A 14,626-nucleotide genomic window follows, 5' to 3' on the forward strand; every position below is an offset into this window, starting at 1 on the left:
CATTAAATTCTCAAGTGAACGTCCGGTCGGATATTTGCCCGAGTCAAACAAGCCATTATTTTGCCCATATTCAAAAAGTTGAGCTAACGATCATAGATGATTGTACAGTGATTTGTCATGCGTAACGGGCTATATTTTTGTAAGAAATGACTTATGGATTTGAAGTCAACACTCAGTTAAAAGTCGCCCACCTCCCCCGTTTCCCTACGATTGCAAAACCTTAGATATAAAAACGAAAAAGTGCATACGATCCCTAAAACATACAGACACGCTTTGGAAGTATCTTTCTCTAAATTTGTGCATTGTGGATTTCTATTTTAGAGGTACACTTTTTTCTTACATCAGAACTTTGAGTTTTCGCTCCCCCTTCATCCCGTAAACAAAAAAGGCAAAAAAGATCACAACAAAATAAAAATTTTATAGTTGATGTGTGGAAAATATTTAAAATAATAATTAACTTAAATAAAAAATATCTATTCACACACTACAAATGAACACAAAAGTTCTGTTATCCAAGTTTGGGAAATTCCATTAGTCCAACCCTATTAAGCTTGGAATTTTACATGAAGGAGATTTTTCCTACACATGTTTTAAAAATGGATATGCATGCCTGAAACATGTTAACGATTCAAATGACCTATGGATCCAAAGCTTTTAAAGAGAATAACCAACGCTCATTAAATTCGCAAGTGAACGTGCGGTGGGATATTTACCCGAGTCTAACAAGTCATTACTTTGCCCGTTTTCAAAAATTTGATCTAACAATCATAGATGATTTTAAAGTGATTTATCATGCGTAACGGGCTATATTTTTGTATGTAATGACTTATGGATTGCACTTCAACACTCAGTTAAAAATCCTCTGCCACCAATTTTTCCCGACGATGGCAAAACCTGAGATATAAAAACTAAAAAGAGCTTACAACCCCTAAAAATTACAGACACTCTTTGGAATTATCTCCACCTACAATTGTGCATTGTGCTTTTCTATTTTAGGTGTACACACTTTTCTTAAATCAAAACTTTGACTTTTCGCTCTCCCTTCATCCCGAAGAAAAAAAAGGCAAAAAGATTACAACAAAAAGAAAATTTTATAGTTGATGTATGGAAAAAATTTAAAACAATAACAAATATAAATAAAGAAAATTTATTCACCCAACACAAATGAACACAAAAGTTTTGTTATCCAATTTTTGGAAATTCCACTAGTTTAACCCTAATAGCATGGAATTTTGCAAGAAAGCGATTTTATCCACACATGTTTTAAAAATGGATATGCATGTTTGAAAAATGTTAAAGAATAAAATGAGCTATGGATGCAAAGCTTTTAAAGAGAATAACAAACGCTCATTAAATTCTCAAGTGAACTTGCGATGGGATATTTACCCGAGTCAAACATGCCATTATTTCCCCATTTGCTAAAAGCTGACATAATTAATCATAGATAATTTTTATGTGATTTATCATGCATAACGGGCTATATTTTTGTATGAAATGACTTATGGATTGCAAAGCAACACTTAGTTAAAAATCCTCGGCCACCAATTTTTCCCGACAATTGCAAAACCTGAGATATAAAAACGAAAAGGTGCTTACAATCCCTAAAAATTATAGACACACTTCGGAATTATCTCTCTCTACATATGTTCATTGTGCTTTTCAGTTTTAGATGTACATTTTTTTCTTAAATCAAAACTTTGACTTTTCGCTCTCCCTTCATCCCGCAAACAAACAAGGCAGAAAGCTCACTACAGAATGAAAATTTCATAGTTGATGTACAGAAAAAGTTTAAAACAATAAAAAAATTAAATGAAGAAAATTTATTCACACACCACAAATGAACACAAAAGTTTTGTTATCCAAGTTTGGAAAATTCCACTAGTCCAAAACTAATATCTTGCAATTTTGCAAGCAGGAGATTTTTTCCACTCATGTTTTAAAAATGGATATGCATGTTTGAAACATGTTAAAGATTCAAATGACCTGTGGATCCAAAGCTTTTAAAGAGAATAACAAACGCTCATTAAATTCTCAAATGAACGTCCGGTGGGATATTTGCCCGAGTCAAACAAGCCATTATTTTGCCCATATTCAAAAAGTTGAGCTAACAATCATAGATGATTGTAAAGTGATTTGTCATGCGTAATGGGCTATATTTTTGTAAGAAATGACTTATGGATTTGAAGTCAACACTCAGTTAAAATTCGCCCACCTCCCCCGTTTCCCTACGATTGCAAAACCTTAGATATAAAAACGAAAAAGTGCATACGATCGCTAAAACATACAGACACTCTTTGGAAATATCTCTCTCTAAATTTGTGCATTGTGCATTTCCATTTTAGATGTACACTTTTTTGGTACATCAGAACTTTGAGTTTTTGCTCCCCCTTCATCACGTAAACAAAAAAGGCAAAAAAGATCACAACAAAATAAAAATTTTATATTTGATGTATGGAAAATATTTAAAATAATAACTAATGTCAATAAAAAATATCTATTCACACATCACAAATCTACACAAAAGTTTTTTTATCCAATTTTGGGAAATTCCATTAGTCCAACCCTATTAAGCTTGGAATTTTACATCAAGGAGATTTTTTCTACACATGTTTTAAAAATGGATATGCATGCTTAAAACATGTTAAAGATTCAAATGACCCATGGATCCAAAGCTTTTAAAGAGAATAACCAACACTCATTAAATTCTCAAGTGAACGTGCGGTGGGATATTTTCCCGAGTCTAACAAGTCATTATTTTTCCCATTTTCAAAATTTGATCTAACAATCATAGATGATTTTAAAGCGATTTATCATGCGTAACGGGCTATATTTTTGTATGAAATGACTTATGGATTGCAATTCAACACTCAGTTAAAAATCCTCCGCCACCAATTTTTCCCGACGATTGCAAAACCTGAGATATAAAAACTAAAAAGAGCTTACAACCCCAAAAAATTACAGACACTCTTTGGAATTATCTCTCCCTACAATTGTGCATTATGATTTTCCATTTTAGATGTACACTCTTTTCTTAAATCAAAACTATGAGTTTTCGCTCTCCCTTCATCCCGAAAACAAAAATGGCAATAAGCTTACAACAAAATGAAAATTTTATAATTGATGTATGGAAAAAATTTAAAACAATAACAAATATAAATAAAGAAAATTTATTCACCCAACACAAATGAACACAAAAGTTTTGTTATCCAATTTTTGGAAATTCCACTAGTTTAACCCTAATAGCATGGAATTTTTCAAGAAAGAGATTTCATCCACACATGTTTTAAAAATGGATATGCATGTTTGAAACATGTTAAAGATGCAAATGAGCTATGGATGCAAAGCTTTTAAAGAGAATAACAAACGCTCATTAAATTCTCAAGTGAACTTGCGGTGGGATATTTACCCGAGTCAAACATGCCATTATTTTGCCCATTTTCAAAAAGCTGACATAATTAATCATAGATGATTGTAATGTGATTGATCATGCATAAAGGGCTATATTTTTGTATGAAATGATTTATGGATTGCAATTCAACACTCAGTTAAAAATCCTCTGCCACCAATTTTTTTCGATGATTGCAAAACCTGAGATATAAAAACTAAAAAGAGCTTACAATCCCTAAAAATTATAGACACTCTTTGGAGTTATAAATCCCTACAATTGTGCATCGTGCTTTTCCATTTTAGATTAACACTTTTTTCTTAAATCAAAACTTTGACTTTTCTCTCCCCCTTCATCCCGAAAACAAACAAGGCAAAAAGCTTACAACAAAATGAAAATTTTATAGTTGATGTATGGAAAAAATTTAAAACAATAACAAGTATAAATAAAGAAAATTTATTCACCCAACACAAATGAACGCAAAAGTATTGTTATCAAATTTTGGGAAATTCCACTAATTTAACCCTAATAGCTTGGAATTTTGCAAGAAAGAGATTTCATCCACACATGTTTTAAAAATGGATATGCATGTTTGAAATATGTTAAAGATGCAAATGACCTATGGATCCAAAGCTTTTAAAGAGAATAACAAACGCTCATTAAATTCTCAAGTGAACTTGCGGTGGGATATTTACCCGAGTCAAAAACGCTATTATTTATCCCATTTGCAAAAATTTGAGATAATTAATCATAGATGATTATAAAGTGATTTGTCATGGGTAACGGGCTATATTTTTGTAAGAAATGACTTATGGATTTGAAGTCAACACTCAGTTAAAAATCGCCCGCCTCCCCCGTTTCCCGACGATTGCAAAACCTTAGATATAAAAACGAAAACAGTGCATACGATCCCTAAAACATATAGACACTCCTTGGAAATATCTCTCTCTACATTTGTGCATTGTGCATTTCCATTTTAGATGTACACATTTTTTTTAAATCAGTAACTTGGATTTTTCGCTCCCCCTTCATCCCGTAAACAAAAAAGGCAAAAAAGGTCACAACAAAATTAAAATTTTATCGTTGATGAGTGGAAAATATTTAAAATAATAACTAATGTAAATAAAAAATATCTATTCACACACCACAAATGAACACAAAAGTTTTGTTATCCAAGTTTGGAAAATTCCATTAGTCCAACCCTATTAAGCTTGGAATTTTACATGGAGGAGATTTTTTCTACACATGTTTTAAAAATGGATATGCATGCTTGAAACATGTTAAAGATTTAAATGACCTATGGATCCAAAGCTTTCAAAGAGAATAACCAATGCTCATTAAATTCTCAAGTGAACGTGCGGTGGGATATTTACCCGAGTCTAACAATTCATTATTTTGCCCATTTGCAAAAATTTGATCTAACAATCATAGATGATTGTAAAGTGATTTATCATGCGTAACAGGCTATATTTTTTGTATGAAATGACTTATGGATTGCAATTCAACACTCAGATAAAAATCCTCTGCCACCAATTTTTCCCGATGATTGCAAAACCTGAGATATAAAAACTCAAAAATGCTTACAATCCCTAAAAATTACAGACACTCTTTGGAATTATCTGTCCCTACAATTGTGCATTGTGCTTTTCCATTTTAGATGTACACTCTTTCCATAAATCAAAACTATGAATTTTTGCTCTCCCTTCATCCCGAAAACAAAAAAGGCAAAAAGCTTACAACAAAATGAAAATTTTATAATTGATGAATGGAAAAAATTTAAAACAATAACAAATATAAATAAAGAAATTTTATTCACCGAACACAAATGAACACAAAAGTTTTGTTATCCAATTTTTGGAAATTCCACTAGTTTAACCCTAATAGCATGGAATTTTGCAAGAAAGAGATTTCATCCACACATGTTTTAAAAATGTGTATGCATGTTTGAAACATGTTAAAGATTCAAATGAGCTATGGATGCAAAGCTTTTAAAGAGAATAACAAACGATCATTAAATTCTCAAGTGAACTTGCGGTGGGATATTTACCCGAGTCAAACATGCCATTATTTTGCCGATTTGCAAAAAGCTGACATAATTAATCATAGATGATTGTAATGTGATTGATCATGCATAACGGGCTATATTTTTGTATGAAATGACTTATGGATTGCAATTCAACGCTCAGTTAAAAATCCTCTGCCACCAATTTTTTCTGATGATTGCAAAACCTGAGATATAAAAACTAAAAAGAGCTTACAATCCCTAAAAATTACAGACACTCTTTGGAATTATCTCTCCCTACAATTGTGCATTGTGCTTTTCCATTTTAGATGTACACACTTTTCTTATATCAAAACTTTGACTTTTCGCTCTCCCTTCATCCTGAAAACAAACAAGGAAAAATGCTTACAACAAAATGAAAATTTTAAAGTTGATGTATGGAAAAAATTTAAAAAAATAAATAATATAAATAAAGAAAATTTATTCACCCAACACAAATGAACACAAAAGTTTTGTTTTCCTATTTTGGGAAATTCCACTAGTTTAACCCTAATAGCTTGGAATTTTGCAAGAAAGAGATTTCATCCACACATGTTTTAAAAATGGATATAAATGTTTGAAACATGTTAAAGATGCAAATGAGCTACGGATGCAAAGCTTTTAAAGGGAATAACAAACGCACATTAAATTCTCAAGTGAACTTGCGGTGGGATATTTACACGAGTCAAACATGCCATTATTTTCCCATTTGCAAAAAGCTGACATAATCAATCATAGATCATTATAAAGTGATTTATCATGCGTAACGGGCTATAGTTTTGTATGAAATGACTTATGGATTGCAATTCAACACTCAGTTAAAAATCCTCTGCCACCAATTTTTCCCTACGATTGCAAAACCTGAGATTTAAAATCTAAAAAGAGCTTCCAATCCCTAAAAATTACAGACACTCTTTGGAATTTTCTCTCCCTATGATTGCGCGTTGTGCTTTTCCAGTTTAGATGTACACTCTTTTCTTCAATCAAAACTTTGACTTTTCGCTCTCCCTTCACCCCGAAAACAAACAAGGCAAAAAGCTTACAACAAAATTAAAATTTTATAGTTGATGTATGGAAAAAATTTAAAACAATAACAAATAGAAATAAAGAAAATGTATTCACCCAAAACAAATGAACAAAAAAGTTTTGTTATCCAATTTTGTGAAATTCCACTAGTTTAACCCTAATAGCTTAGAATTTTGCAAGAAAGAGATTTCATCCACACAAGTTTTAAAAATGGACATGCATGTTTGAAACATGTTAAAGATTCAAATGAGCTAAGGATGCAAAGCTTTTAAAGAGAATAACAAACGCTCATTAAATTCTCAAGTGCACTTGCGGTGGGATATTTACCCGAGTTAAACATGCCATTATATTGCCCATTTGTTAAAAGCTGACATAATTAATCACAGATGATTGTACTGTGATTTATCAAGCGTAACGGGCTATATTTTTGTATGAAAATACTTATGGATTGCAATTCAACACTCAGATAAAAATCCTCTGCCACCAATTTTTCCCGACGATTGCAAAACCTGAGATATAAAAACTGAAAAGACCTTACAATCCGTAAAAATTACAGACACTCTTTGGAATTATCTCTCCCTACAATTGTGCATTGTGATTTTCCATTTTAGATGTACACTTTTTTCTTGAATCAAAACTTTTACTTTTCGCTCTCCCTTCATCCCGAAAACAAACAAGGCAAAAAGCTTACAACAAAATGAAAATTTTATAGTTGATGTATGGAAAAAATTAAAAACAATAACAAATATAAGTAAAGAAAATTTATTCACCCAACACAAATGAACACAAAAGTTTTGTTATAAAATTTTGGGAAATTCCACTAGTTTAACCCTACTAGCTTGGAATTTTGCAAGAAAGAGATTTCATCCACACATGTTTTAAAAATGGATATGCATGTTTGAAACACGTTAAAGATGCAAATGAGCTATGGATGCAAAGCTTTTAAAGAGAATAACAAACGCTCATTAAATTCTCAAGTGAACTTGCGGTGAGATATTTACCCGAGTCAAACATGCCATCATTTTCCCCATTTGCAAAAAGCTGACATAATTAATCTTAGATGATTGTAATGTGATTTATAATGCATAATGGGCTATATTTTTGTATGAAATGACTTATGGATTGCAATTCAACACTTATTTAAAAATCCTCTGCCACCAATTTTTCACGACGATTGGAAAACCTAAGATATAAAAACGAAAAGGTGCTTACAATCCCTAAAAATTACACACATTCTTTGGAATTATCTCTCTCTACATATGTGCATTGTGCTTTTCCGTTTAAGATGTACACTTTTTTCTGAAATAAAAACTTTGACTTTTCGCTCTCCCATCATCCCGAAAACAAACATGACAAAAAGCTCACTGCAAAATGAAAATTTCATAGTTGATGTTCCGGAAAAGTTTAAAATAATAAAAAAAGTAAATGAAGAAAATTTATTCACAAACCACAAATGAACACAAAATTTTTGTTATCCAAGTTTGGGAAATGCCACTAGTCCAAAACTAATATCTTGCAATTTTGCAAGCTGGAGATTTTTTCCACACATGTTTTAAAAATGGATATGCATGTTTAAAACATGTTAAAGATTCAAATGACCTGTGGATCCAAAGCTTTTAAAGAGAATAACAAACGCTCATTAAATTCTCTAGTGAACGTGCGGTGGGATATTTGCCCAAGTCAAACAAGCCATTATTTTGCCCATATTCAAAAAGTTGAGCTAACAATCATAGATGATTGTAAAGTGATTTGTCATGCGTAACGGGCTATATTTTTCTAAGAAATGACTTATGGATTAGAAGTCAACACTCAGTTAAAAATCGCCGGCCTCACCCGTTTCCTGTCGATTGCAAAACCTTAGATATAAAAACGAAAAAAGTGCATACGATCCCTCAAACATACAGACACTCTTTGGAAATATCTCTCTCTACATTTGAGCATTGTCCATTTCCATTTTAGATGTACCCTTTTTCTTAAATCAGAACTTTGAGCTTTCACTCCACCTTCATCCCGTAAAAGAAAAATGGCAAAAAAGATCACAACAAAATAAAAATATTATAGTTGATGTGTGGAAAATATTTAAAATAATAACTAATGTAAATAAAAAATATCTATTCACACACTACAAATTAACACAAAAGTTTTGTTATCCAAGTATCGGAAATTCCATTAGTCCAACCCTCTTAAGCTTGGAATTTTACATGAAGGAGATTTTTTCTACACATGTTTTAAAAATAGATATGCATGCTTGAAAGATGTTAAAGATTCAAATGACCTATGGATCCAAAGCTTTTAAAGACAATAACCAACGCTCATTAAATTCACAAGTGAACATGCGGTGGGATATTTACCCGAGTCTAACAAGTCATTATTTTGCCCATTTTCCAAAATTTGATCTAACAATCATAGATGATTGTAAAGTGATTTATCATACGTAACGGGCTATATTTTTGTATGAAATGACTTATGGATTGCAATTCAACACTCAGATAAAAATCCTCTGCCACCAAGTTTTCCCCGATGATTGCAAAACCTGAGATATAAAAACTCAAAAGAGCTTACAATCCCTACTAATTGCAGACACTCTTTGGAATTATCTCTCCCTACAATTGTGCATTGTGCTTTTCCATTTTAGATGTACACTCTTTTCTTAAATCAAAACTTTGACTTTTCGCTCTCCCTTCATCCCGAAAACAAACAAGGCAAAAAGCTTACAACAAAATGAAAATTTTATAGTTGATATATATAAAAAATTTAAAACAATAAAAAATATAAATAAAGAAAATTTATTCACCCAACACAAATGAACACAAAGGTTTTGTTATCCAATTTTGGGAAATTCCACTAGTTTAACCCTAATAGCTTGGAATTTTGCAAGAAAGAGATTTCATGCACACTTGTTTTAAAAATGGATATGCATGCCAGAAACATGTTAAAGATTCAAATGAGCTATGGATGCAAAGCTTTTAAAGAGAATAACAAAATCTCATTAAATTCTCAAGTGAACGTGCGGTGGGATATTTGCCCGAGTCAAACAAGCCATTATTTTGCCCATATTCAAAAACTTGAGCTAACAATCATAGATGATTGTAAAGTGATTTGTCATGCGTAACGGGCTATATTTTTGTACAAAATGACTTATGGATTTGAAGTCAACACTCAGTTAAAAATCGCCCACCTCCCCCGTTTCCCGACGATTGCAAAACCTTAGATATAAAACCGAAAAAGTGCATACGATCCCTAAAACATACAGACACTCTTTGGAAATATCTCTTTCTACATTTGTGCATTGTGCATTTCTATTTTAGATGTACACTTTTTTCTTAAATCAGAACTTTGAGTTTTCGCTCCCCCTTCATCCCGTAAACAAAAAAGGCAAAAAAGATCACAACAAAATAAAAATTTTATAGTTGATGTGTGGAAAATATTTAAAATAATAACTAATGTAAATAAAAAATATCTATTCACACACCACAAATGAACACAAAAGTTTTGTTATCCAAGTTTGGAAAATTCCATTAGTCCAACCCTATTAAGCTCGAAATTTTACATGAAGGAGATTTTTTCTACACATGTTTTAAAAATGGATATGCATGCTTGAAACATGTTAAAGATTCAAATGACCTATGGATCCAAAGCTTTTAAAGAGAATAACCAACGCTCTTTAAATTCCCAAGTGAACATGCGGTGGGATATTTACCCGAGTCTAACAAGTCATTATTTTGCCCATTTTCAAAAAATTTGATCTAACAATCATAGATGATTGTAAAGTGATTTATCAAGCGTAACGGGCTATATTTTTGTATCAAATCACTTATGGATTGCAATTCAACACTCAGTTAAAAATCCTCTGCCACCAATTTTTCCCGATGTTTGCAAAACCTGAGATATAAAAACTAAAAAGAGCTTACAATCCCTAAAAATTACAGACACTCTTTGGAATTATCACACCCTACAATTGTGCATTTTTCTTTTCCATTTTAGATGTACACTCCTTTTTAAATCAAACTTTGACTTTTCCCTCTCCCTTCATCCCGAAAACAAACAAGGCAAAAAGCTTACAAAAAAATGAAAATTTAATAGTTGACGTATGGAAAAAATTTAAAACAATAACAAATATAAATAAAGAAAATTTATTCACCCAACAAAAATGAACACAAAAGTTTTGTTATCCAATTTTGGGAAATTCCACTAGTTTAACCCTAATAGCTTGGAATTTTGAAAGAAAGAGATTTCATCTACACATGTTTTAAAAATGGATATACGTGTTTGAAACATGTTAAAGATGCAAATGAGCTACAGATGCAAAGCTTTTAAAGAGAATTACAAACACTAATTAAATTCTCAAGTGAACTTGCAGTGGGATATTTACCCGAGTCAAACATGCCATTATTTTGCCCATTTGCAAAAAGCTGACATAATTTATCATAGACGATTGCAAAGTGTTAAAGTAAGCGTAACGGGCTATATTTTTGTATGAAATGACTTATGGATTGCAATTCAACACTCAGTTAAAAATCCTCTGCCACCAATTTTTCCCGACGATTGCAAAACCTGAGATATAAAAACTAAAAAGAGCTTACAATCCCTAAAAATTATAGACACTCTTTGGAATTATCTCTCCCTAAAATTTTTCATTGTGCTTTTCCATTTTAGATGTACACTCATTTCTTTATTCAAAACTTTGACTTTTCGCTCTCCCTTCATTCTGAAAACAAACAAGGCAAAAAGCTTACAACAAAATAAAAATTTTATAGTTGATGTATGGAAAAAATTTAAAACAGTAACGAATATATATAAAGAAAATTTATTCACCCAACACAAATGAACACAAAAGCTTTGTTATCCAATTTTGGGAAATTCCACTAGTTTAACCCTAATAGCTTGGAATTTTGCAAGAAAGAGATTTCATCCACACATGTTTTAAAAATGGATATGCATGTTTGAAACATGTTAAAGATGCAAATGAGCTATGGATGCAAAGCTTTTTAAGAGAATAACAAACGCTCATTAAATTCTCAAGTGAACTTGCAGTGGGATATTTACCCGAGTCAAACATGCCATTATTTTCCCCTTTTGAAAAAAAGTTGACATAATTAATCATAGATGATTGTAATGTGATTTATCATGCGTAACAGGCTGTATTTTAGTATGAAATGACTTTTGGATTGCAATTCAACACTCTGATAAAAATCCTCTGCCACCAATTTTTCCTGTCGATTGCAAAACCTGAGATATAAAAACTAAAAAGAGCTTACAATCCCTAAAAAATACTAACACTCTTTGGAGTTATAAATCCCTACAATTGTGCATCGTGCTTTTCCATTTTAGATTAACACTTTTTTCTTAAATCAAAACTTTGACTTTTCACTCTCCCGTCATCCCGAAAACAAACAAGGCAAAAAGCTTACAACAAAATGAAAATTTTATAGTTGATGTATGGAAAAAATTTAAAATAATAAAAAATATAAATAAAGAAAATTTATTCACCCAACACAAATGAACAGAAAAGTTTTGTTATCCAATTTTGGGAAATTCCACTAGTTTAACCCTAATAGGTTGGAATTTTGCAAGAAAGAGATTTCATCCACACATGTTTTAAAAATGGATATGCATGTTTGAAACATGTTAAAGATGCAAATGACCTATGGATCCAAAGCTTTTAAAGAGAATAACAAACGCTCATTAAATTCTCAAGTGAACTTGCGGTGGGATATTTACCCGAGTCAAAAATGCCATTATTTTGCCCATTTTCAAAAAGCTGACATAATTAATCATAGATGATTGTAATGTGATTTATCATGCGTAATGGGCTATATTTTTGTATGAAATGACTTATGGATTGCAATTCAACACTCAGTTAAAAATCCTCCGAAACCCATTTTTCCCGACGTTTGCAAAACCTGAGATTTAAAAATGAAAAAGGTGCTTGCAATCCCTAAAAATTACAGACACTGTTGGGAATTATCTCTCTCCACATATGTGCATTGTGCATTTCCGTTTTAGATGTACACATTTTTCTTAAATCAAAACTTCGAGTTTTTCGCTCTCCCTTCATCCCGTAAACAAAAAAGGCAAAAAGATCACAGCAAAATGAAAATTTCATAGTTGATGTACCGGAAAAGTTTAAAACAATAAAAAAATTAAATGAAGAAAATTTATTCACACCACAAATGAACACAAAAGTTTTGTTATCCAAGTTTGGGAAATTCCACTAGTCCAAAATTAATATCTAGGAATTTTACATGAAGGAGAACTTTTCTACACATGTTTTAAAAATGGATATGCATGCCAGAAACATGTTAAAGATTCAAATGACCTATGGATCCAAAGCTTTTAAAGAGAATAACAAACGCTCATTAAATTCTCAAGTGAACGTGCAGTGGGATATTTGCCCGAGTCAAACAAGCCATTATTTTGCCCATATTGAAAAAGTTGAGGTAACAATCATAGATGATTGAAAAGTGATTTGTCATGCGTTATGGGCTATATTTTTGTAAGAAATGACTTATGGATTTGAAGTCAACACTCAGTTAAAAATCGCCCACCTCCCCCGTTTCCCGACGATTGCAAAACCTTAGATATAAAAACGAAAAAGTGCATACGATCCCTAAAACATACAGACACTCTTTGGAAATATCTCTCTCTACATTTTTGCATTGTGCATTTCCATTTTAGATGTACACTTTTTTCTTAAATCAGAACTTTGAGTTTTCGCTCCCCCTTCATCCCGTAAAAGAAAAAGGCAAAAAAGATCACAGCAAAATAAAAATTTTATAGTTGATGTGTGGCAAATATTTAAAATAACAACTAATATAAATAAAAAATATCTATTCACACACCAGAAATGAACACAAAAGTTTTGTTATCCAAGTTTGGGAAATTCCATTAGTCCAACCCTATTAAGCTTGGAATTTTACATGAAGGAGATTTTTTCTACACATGTTTTAAAAATGGATATGCTTGCTTGAAACATGTTAAAGATTTAAATGACTTATGGATCCAAAGCTTTTAAAGAGAATAACCAACGCTCATTAAATTCTCAAGTGAACGTGCGGTGGGATAGTTACCCGAGTCCAACAAGTCATTATTTTGCCCTTTTTCTAAAAATTTGATCTAACAATCATAGATGATTTTAAAGGGATTTATCATGCGTAACTGGCTATATTTTTGTATGAAATGACTTATGGATTGCAATTCAACACTTTGTTAAAAATCCTCTGCCACCAATTTTTCCCGATGTTTGCAAAACCTGAGATATAAAAACTAAAAAGAGCTTACAATCCCTAAAAATTACAGACACTGTTTGGAATTATCACTCCCTACAATTGTGCATTTTGCATTTCCATTTTAGATGTACACTCTTTTCTTAAATCAAACTTTGACTTTTCGCTCTCCCTTCATCCCGAAAACAAACAAGGCAAAAAACTTACAAAAAAATGAAAATTTTATAGTTGATGTATGGAAAAAATTTAAAAAAATAACAAATATAAATAATGAAAATTTATTCACCCAACACAAATGAACACAAATGTTTTGTTATCCAATTTTGGGAAATTCCACTAGTTTAACCCTAATAGCTTGGAATTTTGAAAGAAAGAGTTTTCATCCACACATTTTAAAAATGGAGATGCGTGTTTGAAACATGTTAAAGATGCAAATGAGCTACGGATGCAAAGCTTTTAAAGAGAATAACAAACGCTAATTAAATTCTCAAGTGAACTTGCAGTTGGATATTTACCCGAGTCAAACATCCCATTATTTTGCCCATTTGCAAAAAGGTGACATAATTAATCATAGATGATTGTAAAGTGATAAAGTAAGCGTAACGGGTTATATTTTTGTATGAAATGACTTATGGATTGCAATTCAACACTCAGTTAAAAATCCTCCGCCACCAATTTTTCCCAACGATTGCAAAACCTGAGATATAAAAAATAAAAAGAGCTTACAATCCCTAAAAGTTAAATACACTCTTTGGAATTATCTCTCCCTAAAATTTTGCATTGTGCTTTTCCATTTTAGATGTACACTCTTTTCTTTAATCAAAACTTTGACTTTTCGCTCTCCCTTCATTCTGAAAACAAACAAGGCAAAAAGATTACAACAAAATGAAAATTTTATAGTTGATGTATGGAAAAAATTTAAAACAGTAAAGAATATATATAAAGAAA

This window comes from Aristolochia californica, unplaced genomic scaffold (genome assembly GCF_029961685.1).
Source record: "Aristolochia californica isolate CCGP_79_NKW_82.1479 unplaced genomic scaffold, dmAriCali1.0.hap1 SCAF_7, whole genome shotgun sequence".
Lineage (NCBI taxonomy): Eukaryota > Viridiplantae > Streptophyta > Magnoliopsida > Piperales > Aristolochiaceae > Aristolochia > Aristolochia californica.